Source organism: Equus caballus, chromosome 23 (assembly GCF_041296265.1).
Source record: "Equus caballus isolate H_3958 breed thoroughbred chromosome 23, TB-T2T, whole genome shotgun sequence".
In the NCBI taxonomy this organism is placed as follows: Eukaryota; Metazoa; Chordata; class Mammalia; order Perissodactyla; family Equidae; genus Equus; species Equus caballus.
This window is the reverse complement of record NC_091706.1, coordinates 32250714-32277322: the sequence shown is the minus strand read 5'-3', so window position 1 is coordinate 32277322 and position 26609 is coordinate 32250714. Positions and strand designations below refer to the sequence as shown.

The 26609-nt window shown below is 36.4% G+C and overlaps 1 protein-coding gene across 3 annotated transcripts in view; it reads left to right on the top strand.

Moving 5' to 3' along the window:
- Window positions 1-26609, top strand: part of C23H9orf85 (chromosome 23 C9orf85 homolog) — a 225471-nt gene that overhangs the window by 1911 nt on the left and 196951 nt on the right. The window lies entirely within an intron of this gene.

Sequence of the window (26609 nt, the reverse complement as noted above, 5' to 3'; positions counted from 1 at the left end):
ACCGTGTCATTATGGTCTTAAAACTTTTCTTGGATCTCTAGTTCAGTCACTAAGTTTCATTTTGTTTATCATTTTATCATTAATTCCTTTGCCTTTTTTAAATGGTGAAGAAGTCTCATTTGTCCATTGGTAGAACCACCAGGTACTTTGTTTTTGGAGGTTTAGACAAAAACAGCAAGAAATATTTTATTGAGAAGAGATCTTTAGGTTGATTGTTCATCTGTCTAATGGAGAACCAATAATTGGCTATGTTCATAGCAGATTCCTGAACCAGCTATGTGCAGCTGTCTAAAGCCAAGATTTTGTCAGAAGCATCTGACCCTGTCTTCATTCCTATGCTTTACACCAGAAAACTGTTTGATTCAGTGACATCTAACAAAGAGGAGTGGTAGGAAGTGCATGGTTCTCTGTAACTCTCCTTAAAGAATGGTGGTAACAGTTAACTGCTTGTACCTCATTATTTTGTGGGAATCTTACATGATAGCTCCCCTATTCCTCCTCTGCCAAGCAATGTGTCAGGACTTCACTGAAATTAGAAGTTGAATAATGACATGTTTCATTGGGAAATTTATCTAGAGAAAGCATCCATTCCCAAAAGGACACACGTGATAGCTGTCTTCATATACTTGAATATATTCTGGAAGGGGAGGGAAGCTTGTTTGGTGGCATTCCAAATGGCCAAACTTGGACCAATGGGTCAAAGTAACAGAGTTAGGTTTCAGCTCTCTATAAGGGAGTTGTTTAATAGTGAAGAACATGCACTAGAATCTTGTAAGCTCCCCTTCCCTGGCGTTATTGAAGAGGCCTCTATGGCCATAGGCCTGCAGTGCCCTCCCATGATTTGCACAGCTGGGTGGAGGTGGGAATAGGTTTCAAGCTCTTCTAATCATTTGGTGCTAAAGTGTTGATTGTGTCAAGACAGCCTTGTGTCTCTTACTGGAAAGGCAGTGATGTGTAGTGAAGAGAACACTGGACTAAGAAAAAAGAGCCACATTTTAGCCGCAGTTCTGTCGTTTATTTTGCTTTGTGATATTAGGCAATTTACCTATAGCTTTTAATCTACAACACAGGGTTAATGCTATCTCTTGTCTTACTTTCCCTCAAGATTGCTATGAGGATCATTAAAAAAATATTTTTAAGAAATAGTGATACAAATATGAACTGCATAAAGCATATGATAATTTCTATGGTCTTGCAGTTGCTCAAAACCTAAAAAAATTACATGGAAAAGAAACGCATACTGTTGAAGAATATTGAAACAATAAAGAAATGTATGAAGTATAAAAGTGAAAGTACCCAGTCCTGTTCCTCTTCAGGTGTAATCACTCTTAACAATTTAATGGTATGTTTTTAGACATCTATGCACAATATAATACATATGTAATAAACTACATTTTTTTCTTTCTCATTCAGTAAGATGGGTATGTGAGAACATAGAGATTAAGCTCATTCTTTTTAATGGCTGTATAATATCTATAATATAAATGTGGAGTAACTTATTTACTTTCCTCTTAATAAATATTTGAGTTGTTTTCAGTTTTTCACTATGACAGAGCTGCATTGAAATTCTTGTATTTACATATTTGTTCCACATCTGTATCTGGTACCAAACGCTGTGCTAGATGCCTGGGTATAGTGTTGAGCATAATACACAGCCATGCTTCAATTGAAGCTTACAGTTTGGTGGGCAAGGTGACAGGCGTTAATCACATAATCTTTCAAGTATGTTAATACAAACGACAGTAAGAACTATGAAGGGAAGTTCTAAGGGAACTCTGAGAGTACCTAACAGGAAGTCTTGATTAAGTTTGGAGGGTTAAAGAAGGCTTCCCTGAGACCTGAAGGATGGCATTTGAGAAAACGAAATGGGAAGAGCGTATATCATCTTCTTAAGAGTGCTATTTATTTTATATGTGCAGTCAGCATTGTTTTTGCTGAAATTTCCCAAAGTGTTAGAGCTCCAGGATCACATGATCTTCTCGATAGGGCAGGAGTCAATTTCATGGTCAAATTACTTTGGAAATACTAAATACTAGATCTCACTTTCAGGAGGTCATAGTGTACGTTAGCATAAAGCACCGAGATGTTTTGCAGTGTAAAAAAGTTATTTAACCAAGACTTGCTCGACTATGGAAACTTTTGGTTTATATAATAACTGTTGAACTTGAACTAATTTAGGGGGAGGGGGAAACATAGTGATTTTCGGAAACTCTGGTCTTTACCATGGAATGGCAAAGGAAAATGAAAATCTGAGGCTGTTCTCTCTAAATAGTTTTGAAATATAGTTTTGTTAATAGTAGCTAATACTTGTGTACTTAAGTGTGTTAGCCACTATGCATACTTGATACACATTATCTAACTTGATCTTCAAAATAACCCTAAGATAGATGCTGTAATTATACCATTCTGTATGTTGGAAAATTAGGACTTAGAGGTGAATGATGTACCCACAGTGACATAACTAGCATGTAACTATTTTAGATGAAGTCTGTGCTAGAAGACCTTAAAGGACAAGTGAATCAAAAGCCGTTTTTTGTGTATGTGTGTTGTTGTTGTTGTTTAATACTGTATTTTTGTGTGTAATAGAAGCAGTGTGACACCAGATTAGGTCAGCACAGAGATGAGCTTTATTGCCATTGCCCGTAGACACTACCTGTTTGAAATGTTTCAGGAAAAGAGTCTCTCCTCACAAGATGTGACCCGCTGGAGTGTCGCATATCACAGATGTGGACCAGTTGGGATGGGTCCCATCTAATCAGCCAGGGTTCTGTGGGGCTCCTCTCGCTCACTTATGTGACAGCAGATGCTGATATAGTCAGGTCCCTCAGCACTGGTTAGGCAGGAAGCTGTCTTAAGTTTAAGGTGGTATAATTACGTTTATATCGCAGAGCAGGATTCTGTGTTTACAAGCACCTTTATTTGCAATAGCCAAAAACTGGGAGAAAATCCCCCCCAAAACCCAAATATCCATCAACACAGGAATAGATAAGCAGATTGTGTCAGTCATGGGACACAAATCTGCTATTTAAAAAACCTGAATTACTGATACATGCAAACGATGTGGATGAATCTCAGAAACATTGCGTGGAGGGAAAGAAACCAGGTGCTTCTTCCAACTGTAGAGATCAAAGCAGTGGTTCCCTTGGGTGATGGCTGGGTTGACTAGAAGCGGCTCATAAAAACTTTCTGGAGTGATGCAAACGTGATCACAAGAGAATACATTTATTGAAACTCATTGAATTGTGCATTTAAGATCTGTGCATGACATCAATGTAAATTTTACCTCAATTAAAAATGGATATTACAGGAAAACAACTGATTAATTGCCCAGATGTCTTGAAGTTCTGTTTTTGTTTGTTTTCTTTTTGTTTGTGAAAGTTTTAGAAACACTGCATCTATCAATCCTTTTAAAACAGAAAACTATTAAGTTGTACAGAAAGAAAGCAAACAAGTTGACATTTTAGCATATTGAATATCTTAGCTAATCACAAGTCAAAATAATTCTAATAATTGTCTTTTAATATTCTTCCTTTTCGTAAGCCTTCACATACAAACTTCTGTCATGACACTTGAGTTGATTTGTTTCTCTGTGAGGAGAATACAGATGATCATTACAAACTGGATTTTGTGCATAAAATTACTGAGCCTAGATCTTATTTTTCCTAGTTTCACTCCAGGATAGAGTGATAATAATCTAGTTGTCCATGATGCCTTATACTGTAAGAGGAATGAAGTCTTGTTTTAGAAAAGGATGCCCTACTATTGGTAAGGCTCATTTTGTCCAGATAGCTTGGAATCAAATGATACGGGATCTTGGTCCTATCTCCCCCAGCCCAGAGTTATTACACTTTAGAGAACAGTCTCCGATTGGTTCAGATAATCCCTGATGTGAGTAATTCCGTGTGAGAGATGAAGGGCCATTCATGGGATAAATGTTATTTCTCAGTCGATGGGCGTCAACAATTAAGGGTTAAATAAGTGGGTAGCCATTGAACAAATCTGCAGTTGAGCAGATATAGAATGCTCTGTAGTTTCTAGGTGGCCATCTCTGGCACTCTAGCGATCACTTGGGACACCCTTTGACCTTTTTTCAATTTGGGAAATGTTCTTTGATATAGTTTACCAATGCTATCTATTAAATGAATTTATGTTAAATATATTCTCCCCTGCACTTGACTTGTTATTTAGTTCAGCATGCTTTTTCAGTTGCCAAGGTGACAGTCTGTGGTGTGCTGGGCATTATGATATATATAAGAATGTTATACCTAATAAAAGTCATAGTGCTAGTGAAGCTCTTTACTCTTCCTTTGTGGTATTTTCAACATTTTGAAGTATTGTCTTCCCTATTATTAGTTACCTTTTATTTTCTTTCCTTCCTTTCACACAAAAATAATTTCAGCTGTGCTTAGGGATATTCCATATACCTACATTCCCAAGGACCTTCCACTTGAAGCCTTTAATACAGTGCTTCTGCATGTTTCTTAATGTTGAGGCCTACTGCAATATAATTTTTTCCTACATCAATCATATATTTTATGTACAATGATGTGATGACCACTGAAATTAATTTTATGTACAATGACCACTGAAATTAATTTTACGTACAATGACCACTGAAATTAATTTGTCCTGATTTGATCTGCTGTGTTAGGGAATAGTACTAAACTCACTGTTGGATTATGAAATTTTGTAATTATATTGTCAACACTTGTTTCTCCATAAAGTGAAATACTGCACTGTTAGAAAAAATATTCTCAGAATTCTTCATCCAGGTAAATTAGTTCACCTGAGAGAGAGGAAAGTCATAATTTATATTAACTCTCCCCCAAATGGGTCATTTTCTGCTTAGAGAGACCCTGTAGTGGAGAGGGGTGCGGTTGGACAGGGAACCTGGGGGCTAGGAGTTACAGGCTGCTTCAGCACTTGTTGTTTGAAGCTGGAGGAGTCTTTCCACACCTGCACAAGTGTTATTGTGAGGTCACAGCAGGTGTACAGAGAATCCTGCGTGTCCTCAGAACAACCATGCTTCCGCTCACTTCATCCTTAATTGTCGTTGCTCTCTTTCTCACCATTGACTTTTGTGAAAGGAAGAAATAAAATGAGAAGGAGATAAAGGAATAGCTAACATGCCTAAGATTCCTTTCTGAGATTTTCCTTATCACTCCAGGCCAAATAGCACTTAAATGTATTGAACAAATTAAATAAACATTCTTTTCTGAACTCATGGGATGTGTGCAAGGGCCCTGTACGTGAAGGTTATTATCATTAGGAATCTTTTTTGCTAACTGTAAGCAGAAAGGGAATTTAGTGGAAAGATACTGCACTGCTCTCATGAAGCTTACAAAAGGTGTTCATTTGTTTTGATTATTTCTTTTAGTATCCAAGATTCCCAGGTTAGCCATTATTCCTGGGAAATTTTATCCTCATTTGGCTTTGTGCATATCCTAACCTGATGCAATCTTCCAACCTTTCAATGCCCCCTCCCCTAACTCTTCCACTTGCCTCCTGGAATTGCTAGTTTATTATCATCAAATAGAGGCAGCGTGTTGAAAATAAAATTTCTTTGACTTTCTTGCCCTACCTGACTATTCCTGGGAACTCTGTTTCCCTGTAGTCCTTAAGTAATGATGTTTTTTTCTCCCCACATCTTCAGCCCCCTATTTAGAACCCTTTCTCCTATTTGCTGCTTCAGTCCTTTTCTTCCTCGATCAAAACCCCCAGCCCTTCTGAAACACATGCCCTCAGACTGTTAGCCCCTCCAGATCTGTCCTTGCCTCCTAGTTGTACCGCCTCATTAGTCCGTGGCTTACTGCCTCTCCAGAGTTCCTGTCATCATACTTAGTTAGTGATTGCTGCATCCACACGGATAGTCCAACATCTGATCTCAGCTTTTAGACCCCCCATCTCAGAAATCTACTCCTGTGGTCAAACCTGAAACTTTCTCGTTGCTGGTAACTGCTCCACTTATAAACTTTTAAGAAAAACCTGATCTGATTTCCTTATTCCTCAGATAATTTTTTTAACTCCATTGGGTGCTCCTGTACATTAACCATTCCAATTTTCACTGTATGTAATTCATGTCCTTTGTTCCCTTGTTATCTATCTTGGAGTCTGTGTTCCATCAGTGTAACTGCCTGTTTACATATCACTCAGCTGCCTTATCCTACTTTCCCTCTGTGGTACTTGCCTAACAGAATCCTAACCCTGCTTACTTTCAGCTTTCTATTATTCCACCATCACATCTACCAAACCACCTGCATCTGTACCCATGTACTCTGCCTTCCTGTTATAGTGGATGAAGTGCCTGTCCCTCCCTAAGACTAGTCACTCCACGTGTACCCTGGAGCTCATTCCCTTTTGCCTGCTTAAGGACTTAAAGGCTGAAGGCTTCAGTTGTCCATGGACTCTTTCATCATCCATCTTTCCATCTCTGATGAGTTATTTCAATTTCTCAAAAAGCCCCCCTTAGACAGAACGCATGTTCTTTTCTAGCTCCACCCTATTTCTTTCTTCCTCTTTATAGAAAAGCTTATGGTTCTCCACTTCTTTATATCCCAGACAGCTTCTATCCCTATCCAAATAGTTTTTGTACCTACCATTCTACTAAAACCACTCTTGTCGAGGTTGTTGATCTCTGTCGCCAAATCCTTAGTTAATATTGTTCAGTGCTCATCTTACTCAGTCGCTCAGCAGCATTTACCCTTCAAACACTCTCCTAAAGTTTCTTCCTTCAGCTTAGGCCATAGCTTTAAATGCCATCTTTATGCTGATACTTTCCGCATCTGGAACTCTAGGCCAACCTTTCTCCTGAGCTGCAGAGTTGTTATATATTTAACTACCTACTTGACCTCTAGTCTTGAATATCGAAAAGGCATCTCAAGCTTAACATGGCAAACAAAGAACTCTTAATTTTTCTCTCCCAAACCTTTTCCTTCTCCAGTGTTACCCAACGCCATAAACAACTCCACTGTTTACCCAGTTCTTCAAACCAAAAATATAAGAATCACCCTTGACTCTTGGACTTTTCTCACATTCTCTGTTTCAGTTTATCAGCAGAACTATGAACTGTTAAATTAGTTTAATTTTCATAACCTTCTCATTACTTTCTGACATATTGTTTGTTTACTTGTTTGCATTATTTATAGCCCACCACAGAATGTGCTTTCCATGAAGGCAAAGATTTTCTTTATATCCTCAATATCTAGACCGTGGGTTGGTACATAGGACATATTTAATAAGTAGTTGGTGATTGAATGAAGTAAATAAATATTATAACAGTGTGTTAAATGTTATGACAAGGGTAATACAGGAGCATACCATAATAATTCAGAAATAAAGGATGAAATAGGGAATAATTGGAATAGTATTATCCTCAAGGAGATGGTACAGCTTGAGGTTGAAGGATCAAGGAAAAGTTGAATGGAATGAGATAGAAGAATGGAATCAGGCAGAAAGGAAGAATGAGTGCTGATGAGTTTGTAGGTGTGTGTTAGGAAGTTGAAGGAGAGTAATCTGAAAACAAAAAATGAAATGAAAAGGATCTAGTAAAATTGTTGTTACACTGGGGAATCTTTTTGAAAACAAGACATCTCTTTTATTCATTTTTGAGAGAAGAGTTCTTGACACATTGAAGGTTCCTCAGTAATGTTTGAGTGAATAAATAAAAGTCCTCGTACAACAGAGAGGGGCTGGCCCCATGGCGGAGTGGTTAAGTTGTGCATGCTCCACTTCAGCGGCCTGAGTTTGTGGGTTCGGATCCCAGGAGCAAACCTACACCACTTGTCAGCCATGCTATGGCAGCAACCCACATACAAAATAGAGGAAGACTGGCACAGATGTTAGCTCAGGGCTACTCTTCCTCAAGCAAAAAGAAAAGAAGAAGAAGATTGGCAACAGATGTTAGCTCATGGCAAATCTTCCTGAGCAAAAAAAATAAAAGAAAATAAATTAAGAAAATAGAGGAAGATTGGCATAGATGTTAGCTCAGGGCAAATCTTCCTCAAGCAAGAAAAAAGAGGAAGATTGGCAACAGATGTTATCTTGGGGAAAATCTCCCTCAGCAAAAAATAAATAAAATAAAAAATAAACAGAAGGGCAAGAAGAGGCTAAGAGTATGTGAAGGTTTTTTTCCCAAACAAGATGATAAATTGGTATTTATGCTTATTGCCAAAATGAACATATTACATTATGTGGTGGCAAAAGCATAAGAATGAAAGCCTCTCACAGGTAATTGGCTCTCTGGTTAGAAGACTGTGATTGGCTTAAGAGTTTTTCCAATCAAATGGATTGATCACAAGCTGTGAATTAAAATTCCAGTACTGTCTATTTAGGCCATCATTCTTGTAAGCTGATATGGTCTGTTTTGTTTTGGCTTTGGTCAGGTTACTTTAAAGAATAAAAATATTTTGAAGTGTATGCATTGGGTAGGAAAAAAATTCCTTGTCATTTTTTGTCAGATTTCAGATGTGAGTTTTTGGATTTTTGGCTAAAGGTATCAAGCTCTTGTTCAAGACAGTGGCAACATGGTGTGGTAGACATTGATCTTGGAGTCAAAAGATTTAGGTCAAATTCTCTGCTATTTACTGACTGTGATATGAGACAAATTTCTTAACCTGTGAGAGTCTTAGTCGGTTTAGCTGTATCGTGAGGGTTAAGTAAGGTTTATGAAAATGCTCACATGGTATCTGGCATGCAGTGTTAAGCATTCTGGAAATGCTAGTCCATTCCTTCATCTTACTAAGATGTTCATCATGCTCACATGCTGCTTCCTGAGTTATGCCTTTCCTGGTTAATCCCACTGGAATGTCTCCCTCCTTCCCTATGGCATTTATTGCCCTCACCACACATATGGTTCATGTCACATTAGTTTTTAGTATGTGTATTTGTCTTGGCTTCTTTCTCTTTCCCTCACACATCCATGCACAAATACCATCTCTCAGAGGACAGGGACTCAAGCCTTTTTGAACTACTCATGGACTTGTAGCATGCAGTTCTGTGATATGGTACTTATGCATCTGTAGCAGCAGTGCTATGATGGGGATGAAGGAATGGAAGTCAAGTAGTTCTTATTGACACTGCACAATTGATTACTGATCTGTGTTAATTAACCTGTCTTTATTAAGCCCCTCTTATGTATGAAGCACTGACAAAAGATGAGTATGATATGAATCCTTCATTCAGGAATCTCAGACTAGTAACTATTTTAAAAATTGGAAAAAACTTAAATAGGGAACATTTTCATTTACTAAACTTTTGTTGAAGTATAACATGCAAACATATAAAAAAGAGCAAAAATCATCATAGAGTTCAGTGAACTTTCACCAAGTGAACACAGTCATGTAACCAATACCCAGATCAAGAGAACGTCACTGGCCTGTCATAGTCACTACCACTCTCCTCCTCAAATGTAATTATCTTGATGAATATAAAGTATTTTAGAATAACCTTGAGGTCATAGCTTTTGGGGGCAAAGGAGAGAGAAGTACAGGTACCTGGATGACCAGCCTCTCTTTTCATAAATAGTATTGGTGGATGTAGTGATGGATCATCTTAACTACTTAAATATACAATAAAACTTCATATAATACTTCTTTGGGCTGAAAGAAATTGGTGTGATTTGATTTTTCGATGGTAGTTTTTTTGACTGTAGCATTTCTGGCTTCTAAAAATATCAAGAGTAAATTTGAACTTTCCCATAGCTTTGAAGCTGATTATTTCAACCTTAATATTAATTCTCTTCCAATTCATCTGCTTATTCATGAGATTGAATGACATTTTTCGAACTTTATGATAAACATTTCTTGGATATATTATTAAGTTCATTTCTAGTTGGAATAGGGGATTAATATAATTATTCACCTTGTCCTTTGGAACTAAGTTGTATGACATATTTTCTTTTTTGGTTGTGTTTGCTTTTCCAGAGACATATGTCGTTAACAAAGAAGTGTTTCTTATAGGTGGTGGAACTATGTATGTATAATAATTTTCGGTGCTGGTCTATCAGCAGTAGAATTCTATTGTAACTTTAATTAGTCATATCTGGTTTTGAAGGTCATTTGGTGTTGTAAGCCATTTACAACATCATGGATATGAACTACCAAGCTAAGCTAGGGATTATTTTAAATGCTTTGTTGTTCTGTGAAGAGTTATATATTATTAAATGCTCAGCCCTCTCTCACCAGGTGGCTGACTTGTTTGTTTTGAAATTACTCATGTCACTGAAGTCATCAATTTGAGTAATATATTTGACATCATGGTATATACCTGTATATGTGAATGTTCTCTATGTCATCATTAGCCTAGATCATCATTAGCCTGTATCATCGTTAGCCTTTATCACAAGACATTATAGTAATGTGATATCACGTTTCCTGTAAACATAAATGCTTACAGGACATAATGCAAGATCTAGTTGTTAATAAAGCTAGAATGGTTGTGTGGGATAAGTTGTCATCTATTATTTATATTAAAAAAATATTATGGTTACTTTTATGTATGTGATGCTGTTGCTTTATTTAAGCTCTTTATTATTGACCCGTGGGCAGTTGTTTGACCCTTGTATATTTCATCGTGAACTGTTCTCTAGTGTACTGAAATAAAAAACTCCCTGGTTTACTGTGATAGTTAACCCTAATTGTAGGGATTCTCTAGGGACACCTTTATTACGGCCTTCTTTTTGCTACCCAGTAAGAAAAATCAGTCAAATTTTACTAAGTCTTCTAATTCAAAATGGCTGACTGAAAACATGCATTTATCTTTCTGTTTTCTTCAAATTTCAGTGAAATGACAGAGGAAAAAATAAAACTACAATATTAGAAAACTGAAAAAGCAGAAAAGAACATTAAGGAAAGTTAAGATATAAAATAGATAGGATTAGACTGATGCAACTACACCATTTATGAATCTGTAATACGATACAGATGGAAGTCAAGATTTTTCTAGTAAAACCCTAGAATAATGCCAGTATCAGAATTAACAAGATCTGTACCAATCCTTTTCACCAAGTGGCTTTCTTTGGCGTTTGCCCTGAAGATAAAGTCAGAAGAACAGTTCTCTAAAGTGGGCAAATGCCATGAAAGACAAAAGCACAGCAACATTCCTGATCATTTTTGGTCTCTGAATTTAACAAGGAACCCTTATACTTGGAGGCAACATGCTTCCTGTGCATAAAGCAAAAGCTATCAAGCTGTTAATTTTTATCCTATTAGCCAGAGCCAAGGAATCTATAATTAATATCTAAATTTATTTCCAGAGCAATAGCAATTCTCAATTCTGCTTTAGTAACCCATTCTGTAACAGATACAGGTTATTCTATACCAGTACTATCCAGAAGAACTTTCTGTGATGATGGAAATATTCCATATCAGTGCTATCCAGTATGGTAGCCACTAGCTACAGGTACCTATTGAGAATTTGAAATGTTGCCAATTCAAGTAAGGAACTGAATTTTCATTTTATTTATTTTAACTCATTTAAATAGCCACATAAGGATAGTGGCTACCATATTGGATAGTGCAGATCTAGGCCCTCGTGTATAAAGATGAGCAAACTACTGAGAAGCAGTAAACTTTTTAGGAAAATCAAACCCATGAGGTGGGTGACTGAACACCCTACCTCCCACACCCAGGTAACAGAGGTAATACATACATACGGTACATAAGGGCCTTTTAAAAGGTGAAATTGGTACCATACTTAATGATTCAAGAAGCTCTCAAAATCTATGAAGCAAGGATAGACTGCTGGGTTTCTTGTTTTTTTAAGCCTATGGCATTTCTTAAAAACTACACTGTGGCTGCAGAAATGTAAAGCAAACATATTAATAGGGTGGCTGAATGAGTAGTATGGACAAGAATGAAGACTAAATTCGTAATTTGACAGATCAAGCCAATGGATTCATCTAAAAACTAGTCTAAAAGGCAAAGTGATCAAAATGATGAGATGAAATTTGAGATATGGAGGATTGAGCTAGGAAAGCCACTATCTGTCTAAAAGTAATCCAGAAGGCAAGGGGGGTCAGGAAGAAATGATAAAGAGTAAAGAAAAAAACCCCAAATTTCCCAAAGTTGAAGAAAATCTTAGGCCTTCAGATAGAAGGGTTCTAGACATATCATGGTGATATTTTTGAACTCCAGGGATAGAAAGAAGTCCCTACCAGCTTCCAGAGAGAAGGAAAAAAGAGGTTACCTATAAGCAACTGTAATCCTGTAGGCATCAGGCTTCTTATCTGCTACTTGTGAAAAATAGGGCAAGGTTTACAAAGTACTGTACAGAAAGTATTTTTAACTTAGAGTTCTTTATAAGCTAAGCTATGGCTCAGATGTCAAGGCAGAAGGATCATCCAGACTGAAAGTTTGTAAAAACAACATGTATGTACTTAGGGATGTACCCCAGAATATAAGAAGATTGGTGGCAGAAGACACAGCGGTGAACCAAGAATCTAGTTAAACTGGGATTAACGTTAAACAATCATTGATAATATGGCAATGAAAGTTAGAGCTGTAGTTTTATGTGAATGATAAAATATTATATGTAAATTTTTTGGAAGACAAAATCTGTACCCATAGTTTCAGATTTCAGTCAAACCTAGAAATTAAAAATAAAAGCAAGCTAAAGATCTTGTCTTGTTTGGGGTGGTGGAGAAGCCATAGAGGAGAAAAATCAGTATCACCATCAACGTTTTAGAGTCTGAGTGCCTACTATTTGCTTGGTGTCTGCGCCAGGCAGTATGGAGATGAGGATACGGTCTTGTTCTAGCCTTCATGGTGTTGATAGCCTAGCTGGGGAGAGAAGACCAGTGTGTAAGAAGCAATAGTGAGCAAATCAGTAATTTTAGTAAGACCTTCTTATAATAAAGGAAAGGCTTTTGGTTTAAAATAGCTGAATTATGAGTTTGAAGTGTCTTTTTAGTTCAAGTAATGTAAAAAGTTGAACTACAATATTATTCATATAATCTAGCATTAAAAATGTGGAATTTCTCCTCTCTGTAGAAGCAGTCATCTGAATCATCATATTCTTTGTCCATTATCAAGCCACATACATTTCAGGAAAGGCTGAAACATAATGGCCTGTGTGAAGATCTGTCCATGATCTCTTCCGCTTCTGCTTGTGGATGACCCCATTTCTAGTTTTAATACATGACTGGAAGAGGTACAAGGAAGATATGAAGGAAGATGAGTTGTTTTAAATTAAGTTTGTGTATCACTTTAGATTTTGACCTTTTGAGGACTAACTTTACGTAAGATTAACAACAGTCTTTGAAAACATAAAATGCCTTTCCCATTCTGTGACACCTTTGCAAATTTGCCACAACTAGTAGAGATACCTGACTCCCTCACTTTGTCCCATTGGTTTGGGGCTGAGTGAAATGCTTGAGTCTTTGAATCTGTAAGGCTCTCAGTCAGCCCTGGATCTCAGGTGACTCCCCCTCAATCCAAATCTTTCTGAAAGCTCAGTTTGCAGAAGCCAGCCAGTTAATCTGTTAGTTTAGACACCATTTTAACTCTCACAAATATTGCTTGCTCACCAGATTTCCTTCATGCCCATTACTTTTGTCTCTCCAACTAGATTTTAAGCACCGTGAGGAAGGGACCATGCATCATAAATCTTCTGAATCCTTGAGATGCCTAGCATGGTACTGAGCATATACCAGCTCATACTTCTTCAAATTATTCCTGTAGGCACAGAGATGGTCATGATACAAGCTGTATTTAATTCTAACCTGTGACGCTTTTTATAGTTTGACATGTCGGAAGGATCCTAAGCTTGGAGTCAGGGCAACACCAGGAGTAGACTGCTCAGACTCCTGGGGTAGCTGAGTCGCTCCCTCTGTAACCGTGGGTAAGTTATATCTACTCTACAAATTAGAATAACAGTAGGTAACAATACCACTTTCTTCCTTCCACACAGGGATGACGTGAGAATAAAATGAGAAGCATCACAGGACAAATTCAGATTTTAAAAAAACTATAGAAATAAAATGTAGTAATGTTTTCTTATAGGTGATTTGTATCCTTCATTCAGAACATACCTTAATTTTATCCCTTAGCTTTTTATATTCTTGTCATCAAAAATAGCTTTGTTTTCTTTTTTGCGAATGAGAAGATGCTCTCGACTGACGTTAGGTAAGTCACACATGGCTCCTGAGCTCTAAACTAAACGAACCATGGCACAAACCTAATTTTTTCTGATGGGGCTTGACTCCTGAATCAATTGTCTGCAGACGTAGGTCATTCTTAGGACATTAATATGCCTAGAACAAAGCACTCTCTTTGAAGAAGTTTGCTAGCTCCAATATGGTAATTGTCCTGGTATTCCTGCCCCCAAGTAAATGACTTACAATGTTTATTTATTTTAAAAGATCAATTCATTTGGTTTCTGGACATTACCAATTATTATGCTTGAAAGGGTTAAATCTATAAATTCCTAAATATGCCATCAGGAGGAAATGAATATCATTCTTTTTTGTTTAATACACGGTAAACAATGGTCAGTCAGTAGTTTGTCTCTTTTAAGATCTCTAACTTGGGGCATACCATACCGGTTGGACAAGATCTCAAATTGTGACTAACTTTTAATGAGTGCGTATAAAAACCTGTGTGTTGCCTCATGACACTGCCCAGTTGCTGCCTGAGTAGGGCCTTCTGCATTCCAATTGAATTGGACATAGTTGGCCCATGGGGCTCACCACTTCATTGCCTTTATTGTTTAGGTCTCAGTGTATTGAAAATCGGTGAAGAACATGACAGAAAAGTAAATCCTTCTCTTTTAGAACATTGCTTAGCAAAGATATTTTCTTTCCTAAATGAATTTTTCTAATTTTGGAATTTTGTTTTGTCCTTTTAAACAAATGATGTATAATCCTGCAAGGTTACCTTAGGAACAAGCCAGCAGGTTTGGCCCTATTTGCAAAACAACTAATATATCAGTGTTAGAATTTGAGTCAAAACACAGTACAAATGGAACTGTGGACTCTGCAAAATTATGTGCTTTTCTTTTTTTTTTTTTTCCTTTTAATATCTAGAAAACCTTGAAAGCTGTAGGGGAACACTTTCTACTTGTAACTTTAATAGAATGCCCTAAACTAAAAGGCATCTTTTTATGGATTCTGCCTCTGCTGTTCCTGATTAATTGTGTGACCTCAAACAAATCTCTTAATTCTCTGAGCCTCAGGTTTCTCATCTGCAAAATGAAGATAATTATGCCTGCCCCTAACCACAGGAATGTTCTAAGAATAGCAGCAGGGAGAATTTTTATAAAGGATTAGGCATGTGGTTTATAGATTTATGATAGCAGTCTTCTGTGTAAAAATTATTTAGTTTGCTGTTATTTTTATAATGAAAACCAAAAAGACCTGTTTTATAATAAGCCATGTAAATAAATAACTCTTCCCTAAGCATGCTTTTGTCTAGACACCTGACCAAAGTATAGACATGTCCAAGGCATGTGAAATCACCCAAGGACTTGAGTAAGCAGAAGAATATGGACTAAGAATTGTAAACAACTAAGCAGGGAGTTAAATGATAAGTACGGTAGAAGATCTCTTGAGAAGAAACATGTATTTAGCTCTGTCTCCTTTAATCTTGATATAGACAGCCTCTGTTGAAAGAGAATGTATCGGGATCTCTTTCCCTGTCTTTCCCCCAAATACTCATTATTCTCCTCCTGTTAAATAAGATATACTATTTTTTATATTTGGTGATGAGAGTGTTATAGGGATGTGAACAGTAGAGGCAGAAACAAAGATTGAGAGTCACTGATTTAGGAATCACAGATTTCCTAGCATGTTCCTAATTTTAGGTTCCCTAGCTAATTGAGATTTAGTCTGACATTTGATCTCATAACTAAGGCAGGGAAAGAGTGAAGAGGAAATAATTTCCTAGTTTTCAACGTGTTTAAATTTGATTTCAATTCCAGGAATAGAAGTAAAGGCCAGAAACTACTGATATAAATTCTACTTTTCCTGACCATGAGGAAATCAGAGTAGAAAACAGATGGTTTGTATACAGTTCTGTACCAGTGTGAACCATGTCTGAATTAAGGGACTTCAGACATGCAGAGTGAGAATCTACAATAAGTATATTTTGGGGTGATATGTTTTGATATAAAATTTTAGAAAAGCTTCTTATATACTAGCTCTTCCAGATTCCTGATTTATGTCTCTAACATAGCTTTTCCTGTGAGGTCTGAGATTATTCTGGAGACTATTTCGGATGTTTGATACGTTGTAAGAATGTATCAGTATAGGAACAGGCAGTCAAGTTGTTACACTGTATGTTGCAAGGTTTTCTTTAAGCCACTTGGTTGTAATCACAGTGCATCTTCCCACAGAAATTGATGCTGTCAATGGTGAAACTAGAAATCAGACTGAGATTTAGTTTCTGAGGGAGAACAGTATGGACTAGTGGGGCAGGATACAGAATTTGGAGGCAGAGGGCATGGTCTTGAGCCCTGGTTGTGTTACTTGGTAGATGTGTAGTCATAAGCAGATTATTAAACCTGTCTGGATTTGTTTCTTCATCTTTAAAATAGGAATAATACTATTTATCCCCCAAGGTAGTTGTGCAGAAATAATATAATTCACTGTGAATATTGATTTTTAAGCAGAAGATACTACATAAATGTCATTTATTATTGTTATTATTTCTCATCTAGACTAACCAGTGGTGTTTCAACTATAATAATTGTAACTTTCTTTCTAAGGAAAAGTATATCACCTCCTTAATAGTAATACTGCCAGCAGCAGAGGTGAGGTAGGAAACATTCTTCTCTCCAGAAATGTTAACTTGCTTCAGCTGCCTAGGGCAGTGGTTCCTAAACTTTATCATGCTTAAGAATCATCTGGAAAGCTTGTTTAAAATGCAGAATCTAGGTGCCGTCCCAGTGGCATAGTGGTTAAGTTCACACACTCTGCTTCGGTGACCACAAGTTTGCAGGTTCGGATCCCGGGCATAGACCTACACACAGCTCATCAAGCCATGCTGTGATGGTGTCCCACATAAAATGGGGAATATTGGCACAGATGTTAGCTCAGGGCCAGTCTTACTCACAAAAAAAAATAAATAAATAAAGCTGCTATAAACTCTGTGTTCAGGTTGAAATAAATTAAATAAAAATAAAATAAAATGCAGAATCCCAGGCACCAGAAATTCTCCATCAGTAGATCTTGGGGTTGAATCCAGAAATCATTATGCTTAACAAGCCTTGCAAGTGGCTCTAACATATATGGTCCTCAAACCACCCATGGTTTGAGTAACACACATGGTAACATGGACCACGCATACCACTTCTCTGGTAATTACCTTCCCCTGCATTTGATCCTCAGACCGATGCACTAGTCTGCATGACCAGCTTTCCAAGGATCTTACTCTTGCTTTGTGCATTTAGATCTATCTTGGGAAGGTGGGAGGGGGAGGGGTTGTCATCACAGAAGCCTACCCTGTCTGGCCTCTTTTTTGCTCTAGAGCATTTCCCTGTCCCTTAACCACAGGTTCTCAAATTGTGGTCTGTGCAACAGAAACTGCTAAGTTACAAAAAAACAGTCTCAGGGAGTGGGGCCTGGAAATCTGACTTTTATGTTTTCCAGCTGGGTTGTATGTACCCTAAAGTTTGAGAATTGGCTTAAAAGTCACTCTTTCCTGGAGTCTTGGCTTTGCCCCAACTCTATACTAGTCATCTTTTCTCTAACCATTTACTGAATCTAGATCATTTCTTCATCTTTACTATCTCATGTCTATGCCCGTCTTCCTATCTCCACTGCCACAGCCAAATTTAGTGTTTTAGTATGTCATTTCTAGGTTACTGCAGCAACTTCCTTCCTGATCGCCATACTTCCCTCTAGTCTTGTCTTTAATTGCTGCTTAGGGTCTTATCCAGTTAAGTCCCTTCCCTGTTTAAGAGTCTAAATTCTTTAGCTTGGCAAGCAAGTTCTCTAATAATTTAGCTTATTCCTCCTATTCTCCTCACACCCTGTTGTTCAGTCCTTCCTAACTGCTTGCAATTTTCCAAAAGGGCCATATGCTTTCTCATGCTTCCATGTGGCCTTCCCTGTGCACTGGCACGTGGACTTTGTTAGGCAGAGGATAATCGCAAAACACCCTTTGTTTATCTCTGTCCTAATAATTTCCACCCTGCCAAAGCTTTCTCTTTATTTGCCTGCTTAGCAGCTCCAACGGCAAGGACCTTAACTCTCTCTTTTTAAAAAACTGTATCCCTAGGATCTAATATATGCCTGGCCATAGTGGATGTTGTCTACATTTTCTGAGTTGAATGAGATGGGAAATACTACAGGGGATTTTGGAGGATTGCATTGAAGGCAAAGCTGAAATTTGAATGAAGAATTAAACTTCAGCTTGCAAACGTTGAGCAAAAGGAGATGCATTGTAGGCAGAGCAAAGACTTAGGAGGAGGCAGAGTGCGGTTTCTCTCCTACCAGACTTGTTTACTTGGGAGTGCTTAGGTGCATGGGGAGGAGAAATGGGATAGGACCAGAAGGGGAAGTAGGGATCGCACTGTGGAGAGTGCTGAATGCCAGTCGCAGGAGTGCCTTAAGGAATGGAAGTTTCTGACCAGAGGAGGGATAAGGACAGATGCCTGTTAAAACGTAGCTGTTGACAGTTTGGTTCCCTTTTCTCTATCGTCCTTACCCTCTAATCCATCTTTTATTTGGGAGACTGCTTGAGTAACACAGTTTGGAAATGAGGACCTGATGTAAGGAAGTGGGGGGATATAAAGTAGAAGACAAAGTTGGGGACGTTGTGGAAAAATTGACCAGAAGGGAAAGTGGGGATCACACATTGACCTTTTACAGCAAAATTTTGAGGAAGGAAAGGCTTACTTTCCATAGAACTGCTCTAACAATAAAGCTATTTATTTCTATTTAAAGAAGTTGTTCTAGGACTATTTGCTAAAAATGTCCGATAGTTTATAATGAAGATGGCTCAAAGATAATTGAAAGCACCTTATTTTAAAATACTAAGTGCCTGTGTTTTAATTGTAAGGCAAATTTCCCTTGTCAGCAGGAGATTATTCCTTCTATGTTCTGCTTGTAATTTGTTTTTAGGATTGCATTGTGGGTCCTTCCATAAAAATATTTTTTTTTACCATTCATAACGTGAATTCTACATTTTCTGGATTGTACCTGTTAGAACAAACAAGGGAGTACTAAAAAACCTTCATACCAGAGTACTCTTTGTTCCAACTGACTACACTTTTTAAAGATGCGATTGGTTTATCAGTGCAGTGTTTTGGTTGTTAGAATCTTTCAGAAACATTTGCTTGTCAGAATACACAGCACCACCTTATTTTAATTTTTCTTTAACAGTAAATGAGTGAAGTATACTTTGGAAAAAAGTTGTTTCCTTAGTAGGTTTCTTTACTGCCAGAAGAAGATACTGCAACAGCATGTTCCTGCCTGTAGGCAGGTGTGGCTCCATTTAAGTGTCTTTTTGCTTTAAGTTTGTCAGTGAAAATCTGAGTAGTTTGCTTGGCTGCTGAAATAAATCACTGTGTAGTTTGGGTGGTTTGTACATAGACCCTCTCTGTATAATTGCACAGACAATAGCTCTGCCCGCTGATTGAGAGAATAGTCTTCTGTTCAGGATGATCAGAACTCATTTTATATTCAGTCTCTGGATGAAAATGCAATTGTTTATTTTCGCAGATGTCATTTGTTAAAGATTCCAGTAGTAGCAAAGAAAGTGGGAGAGGGAATCAAATATTATTTCTTGACTAGAAAAAGCTTATGTAAGTATATTGAACAAGAGTAGCATTTTGAGTATCTCTATCATATATTTTCACTTCCCTCGGTTTGGTATTGGTGTTTGAAGGACTTGTGATGAATATAGAGTGTATGGGAGGAAAATGGACTAGACTTTAGGGAAGAAAATTAATTATTTTAGCTAGAGTAGAAATATACCTCACTTTATGTCTTAGGTTCTTTTAATTAAAACTTTATACAGTAAAAATCAAATATTGGTAACATTTCTGTATTTGATGTATGCATATGGATATTTTAGAACTAGGGTAATATTTTGCTTACAGGAGACTCAGGCTGAATTTTTTGTGAAAACTTCTTATAAATGTTGACAGCTAATCTATAATTAGCTATATTGAACAAATGTAATCTCCTAAAAAGAAGTAAGCCTATAGTAACTTTGATTTTATATTTTTCCTTAAATGACAATAAAAGCAATTTTACTACTAGAACTCATTTCAAAAGTATTTCTGAGCTATTTATATGACTAGCTCATTTTGTGAAATAATAAAATACATAAAAATAGTAAGACTCAGTAACTTATCCAAATAAGGTATTTCTGAGAGTAATAGACATTCAGACTATTACTTCTTATCACATTAAAACAGATTTTGTAGGTTTGAAAGTTTTAAGTGACTAGAACTTAATGTTGATATCCTGGATCATATACTAGCAGTGTTCTGTCGATAGTAAATGTGCTATTAAGTTGATTATAGCAGGGATATTTTTAAATTCCTTATTTGAAAAGAAAAATGGCAGTGTCTTAAAGTTTTAAGTGCCAGAATAAAACAAAGCAAATTTTTATAGATAGTGTTAACATCATTATCCAAATAATGATGTACTTGATTCAAGAAAGGGACAATTATTCTTTACTATGAGTTTTTGCCTCTGATAAAATTCCTGGTATTTTTACTCTTATTGAAATAGAACCAGAAGTTGTTATGTGTAAATATAATGTGATGAGAATTTGCAATTCAAATTTCATTGGAAGTTTCCTGATGTTTATAATGTAACACATTTAAAAACTATATTTTCAGTCAGAAATTGGAAACAACCAAACTGTCAAATGATAGGGAATAGGTTAAGTAAATGATAGTATTTCTCTGAGAGAATATAATGCAGCCAATAAAAATATGCGTTAAAAGTATATGTATTAATATGACAAAAATTAATGACAAGTTATAAAACAACAGGTACAGAAAAAATGCAGATTTCTGTAAATATATATCCTTGAAATGGTGGCGAATATAATCTCTGAGTGATGAAACTTGTCTTTTTATCTGTATGTTTATAAAATTTCTATAATGTGAATATTTAGACGTAAATGCTCATATTGTCTTAAATCTATAAAATTGATCAGTAGTTTTTCATCTACAAAAGCAGCAAATTCTTGGGGCCGGCCCTGTGGCCAAGTGGTTGAGTTCGCGTGCTGCACTTCGGCGGCCCAGGGTTTCGCTAGTTCGAATCCCAGGCGCAGACATGGCACCGCTCATCAAGCCATACTGAGGCGGCATCCCACATGCCACAACTAGAAGGACCACAACTAAAAATACACAACTATGTACCTGGGGGCTTTGGGACAAAAAGTTGAAAAAAAAATCTTTAAAAAAAAGTAGCAAATTCTTTTCATAATAAAATCATACAATATAGTGTACCATTGTTAATACACAGTGAAAAAAAATATTAAAGGGAAAGAACTAGTTGCAAAACTAAGCAGTAGGGAGATAAACAAAGTTTGCAGACCACTGGACAGAATACAAAGGAGATTTCTATGTGAAGTTTGAATCCTGTGCTCTCCCCTGCCCCGTTCATACTTATCTACTTATAAAATTGATTCTAAAAGTGTTCTGTAAGTATGATCAAACCGAAAGCTAGCTATAAGAAACTGAGCTCCATCTAGTTAGGATAGTTTTTTTTCTGAATTAGTGACAAAAAGCACTTTTAAACAAGTAAATGTACTTTTAAATATTTAAAAATACAGTTTGAGCTTTATAAGATTTTTAATACTCTAGTGTTCTTCTAAGACATATAAAATCTTTACTCCTATTTTAAGTCCCTTGCACATGAATTCTCTAGCAACTGAGCTAGACACCAAAACCAGACAAAGACATTATAATAAAAAAACCCAAACAACTACGGACTAATATCTTTCATTGAACACAGATGCAAAAGTCCTGAACAAAATATTAGCATAATGTGTTCACCAGCAAATAAAAAGGACAATACATCACAAACAAAGTTTATCCCAGGAATGCAATGTTCATGGAATGGAAGATTTAATATTGTTAAGATGGCTATTCTCCCCCAAATTGATTTATAGTTTCAATGTAATCCTAATCAGAATCATAGCAAGCTTTTTTGTTGGAATCAACAAGCTGATTCCACAATGTATATGGAAAAGCAAAGGAATTAGAATAGCTGAAACAATTTTGAAAAGAACAAAGTTGGAGGATGCACAGTATTGATTTCAAGACTTACATAAAGCGGGAGTAATCAAGACAGGGTAGCACTGGTGAAAGAGTAGACACAGGTTAATGTGATAGAATATTGAGTCCAGAAAATGGACCTTCACATACTTAAATTTTTTTTCTTCTTCTTCTTCCTCTCCCCAAAGCCCCCAAGTACACAGCTGTATATTCTAGGTGTAGGTTCTTCTAGTTGAGCTATGTGGGATGCCACCTCAACGTGGCTTGACAAGTGGTACCATGTCTACACCCAGGATCTGAACTGGTGAAACTGTGGGCCGCCGAAGCGGAGCATGCGATGTCAACCTCTCAGCCATGAGGCCAGCCCCATCACAGACTTAATTTTTAACAAAGATACAAAAGCACTTCAGTGGTGCTGGAACTTGAACATCCATATATAATAAAAAAGAACCTTGGGGCTGGCCCTGTGGCCTAGTGGTTAAGTTCGGTGCACTCTGCTTTGGCAGCCCAGGTTTGATTCCCAGGCACAGACCTATACCATTTGTTGGTGGCCATGCTGTGGCAATGACCCCCATACAAAATATAGGAAGATTGGCAACAGGTGTTACATCAGAGCGAATCTTCCTCAGCAAAAAAAAAAAAAAAAGAACCTCTACCCATATTTTGTACCATGTACAAAAATTATCTCAAAATGGATCATAGACTAAATATAAAACCTAAAATTACTGAACTTCCAGAAAACATAAGTGAAAATCTTTATGATTCTTCAAAGACTTCTTAGATTTGATACAAAAAGCGTGATCTATAAAAAACAAAATTGACAAATTGTTCTTCATTGAAGTTAAAAAGGTATTCTCTTACAAAAACACTGTTAAGATAATGAAAATAAAAGCACAGATTAGGAGAATATATTTGTAAGGCATGTGTCGATAAAGACCTGGTAGCCAGAATATATACAGAACTCGCACATCTCAATAATAAGAACACAAACAACCCAATTAAAAAGTAAGCAAAAGATTTGAGCAGACACTTCACCGAAGAAAATATACAGTGGCAAGTAAACACATGTTCAACATTATTAGTTATTAGGGAGATGCATATTAAAACCATAATGAGATAACACTACACCCCTATTCAAATGGCTAAAATAAAAACATATTTACAATTTTAAGCATTAGGAGGGCTGTGGGAAAACTGGATCTTCATACATGGCTTGTGGGAACACAAAATGGTACAACCACTTTGAAAAACTGTTAGATTCTTATTAAATTAAGCATAAAATTAGCATACAACCCAACAATACCATTCTTAGATACTAAATCAAGAGAAATAAAAACCTGTCCACACAAAAACTTGTATGCAAATATTGATTAGCACTTGAAACTAGAAACAACTCAGAATGTCCTTCAAATGGTGAATGAATAAATACTATAGTACATCCAGGCAATGGAATACCATTCACCAATAAAGGAATGAGCTCCTCAAATTGCTGTATACTTTGTCATTCCATTTATGTGACGTTCTGGAAAAGGCAAAACTATAGCAGCACATTAAAAAATCAGTGTTGACAGAGGGGTGGTTGAGGAGATTGACAACAAAGGAGCAAAGGGAACTTTTTGTAGTGATAAAAATGTTTTATATTTTGCTTGTCATTTTCATAGAATTATACACCTAAAATGGTTGAATATTACCATATGTATATTATACCTCAAAACTGTCTTTAGCTGGCAACTTTTTATTAAAATTTGAGTAATGTAGAAAGAATGATAGAGTTAGCATTTAAAATGATTGATTCAGACAAAGGATCTTGAATGGATGCTAAAATCATGAAGTGAAATGTTGTTATGGTATAATAGTATATTGACATGATCCCCATAAATTATTGCTAATCATTATAATTTGACGAGATCTGGGTAGACACCACCTTAACCAAGTGATCAGTCAAATTTTGCATTGCCAACCAGGGGAGAACTAGTGTACATTATGTGGACTAGTGTACATTATGTGCCCAGGGGACATTATTAACTAGTGGACGTATGAGCTAGTGGATATTATGTGCCTCCTGACTTGGAGTAATATGAAGTATGCAGCAACAGCACATATGAACTATTCTTATCCAAAAATATTAAACCTGGATCTAATCAAGGCTTTAAACCTAAATGCCACTTTACAGGAAATATAGGAGATAAAGCAATGGGTTAAATTACACCATGAGAAAACAGTCAGACAAATATAGCATGTGGGATATTCTCTAAGACAACTTACCTGGTATTGTCAAGAACATCAGTTTAATAGAGGATAAAATAGGGAGACCCTTCTAGATGAAAAGAGAGATAACAAACAGTACTTGAATACTGATTTGATCCTGATTTGGGGGGAACAGCTCTAAAAAACATTTTGGGAGCAGCTGAGGAAATTTCAATATAGACTGACAACATTCAGTGACATTACGGAGTTATTTTTCATTTTTCTGAGGTGTGGTAAAGATATTGTGGAGGAGCAGGAGAAAGTATTTCTAGGATACAGATGATTAGAGGTGAAGTGTCTTGATGTCTGCAACTTAATTTTAAGTGTCCACACACATAAGCAAATAGGTAAAATGTTAACAGTTGTCTCTAGATAGTATGTCTATGGCTAATCGTTAGTATTATTGTTTTAACTTTTTTCTACATGTTTGAAATTTTTTATAATAGAGGTGAATGTTTTTAGAACTTTGTTGAGAGAAATAGTATTTATTGAAGATGGTCTTATGATATACAGTGCATTCTTATAGATCCTATGAATATCAGGCATCTGTACCTACATTGCACCCCGAGAAAAACCTTTTTACCATACTGTGTTTTGGCATTATTTAACTCTGGCCTACTTTGAGAACCGGTATCAAAAACAGCTCTGTGAAATGCTTTGTGTTGTAAGGATATTTTGAGAGCATTGCTTACTGTATCTATAGTGTCCTTTCTGGGAAAGATGAAACTGTGGGTTTCAAGAACAAGAATAGTTGTGCTGCTTCTGAGAAACTGGATTTTTGGCATATTACAGACATTGAGTCAGGGAGGGGAGCAGAGCTTATGTTTTGCTGGCTGCTGGAAAGCTCAGATCTCACTTGTGGCCCAGCTCTAGCAGGTGACGTCCCAGCTTGCTCCTGACTGCTGCGTAATTTTTCCTGCCTACTCGCATTTTTCCCTCAACCTGATTCCTTCATCTATTTTTCGGTTGTATTTATTTTGTAAGATACCTTATGCCAACAATGTTCTAGTCATATTAAAAGTATTTAAAATAATACAGTTTATGATTTGAAAGTCACAACCTAAAAAACAGATTTTCACATTATTATTATTAGTCTTGCAAGTATTTGCTCCCAAATCCAGAGATCCTTTATCCTCTAACCAAATTAGAATAAGGGAATGTTACAAGAAAATTAAAACATAAATACTTTTAAATATAATTAAATAAGATATAAAAATCCTATTTTCTGGAGTAACATTGTAACTATATGAGTGTCAAATACCTTACTGGAGGGAGGGCTAATGTAGAGGAAAGAACAAGCAAATGGAACGTGGAAATGGATTTTCAGCAGTGGTTAGAAGTGGCATTTTCCTTGAGAATTTCGTTTTTTAATTTTTTTTTCAGTAGATAAAGGGAAGTAAAATATGCCATTATTTCACCTGTAGCATTTCTGACAGAATTATGATATTAAAAAAAATCCTAATGAAAGATTATATTAGTTGCTCTTGAATGATATTCAAATTCCTTTTCCCCCACAGTAGTATCTTCCTTCTGGTAAATGATACTTTACCTTTTATAAAATAGTTTTCAGCATCAGCATGTAGATACGGATGTTATATTTACAGTTTGCTCTTCCTACCTTCTTGGGAGTTGAAGTCCTCACTCAATTTCTTTTTTGGGATTGCTGTATTATATTACCAAAGATGCATTGTCTGATAACAGAATGTTTAAAGCAGGGATAACCACATTTACTATAAAATAGTTGTGTGAATTAATGATGTCTAAGACGTTTTTAAGACTTTATGTATAAAGTAGGAGTGTCTTGATACAACTTAAATTTATTCTGATTTAAAAAAAAATATTCACTTGATAAAAAAGGTTTTCCTCTTTAGCTAAGGATCCTAAGTTCAGTGGAATCTTCCCTTGAAGATTTTTTTTTCCTTTAAAGATCTGGAAAGTAGCTTGTTAAACTAAATGATCTTTAAAGACTTTTGTACTTATGAAATTGTTTTGATCTTATATTTGGACGTGCTTAAATCTTAACCTTAATAACCTACGATCTTCTACCATGAGGGACATGCTAAAATTAATTAACATTAATTAACATTAATTAATTAGTTGTAACATAGGTGTGAATAAGGCAAGATTGCCATCTCCTTAGCGCCAGGTGGAATGAGTCGTCCTAGGACTAGGGTTTAGCTTTCATT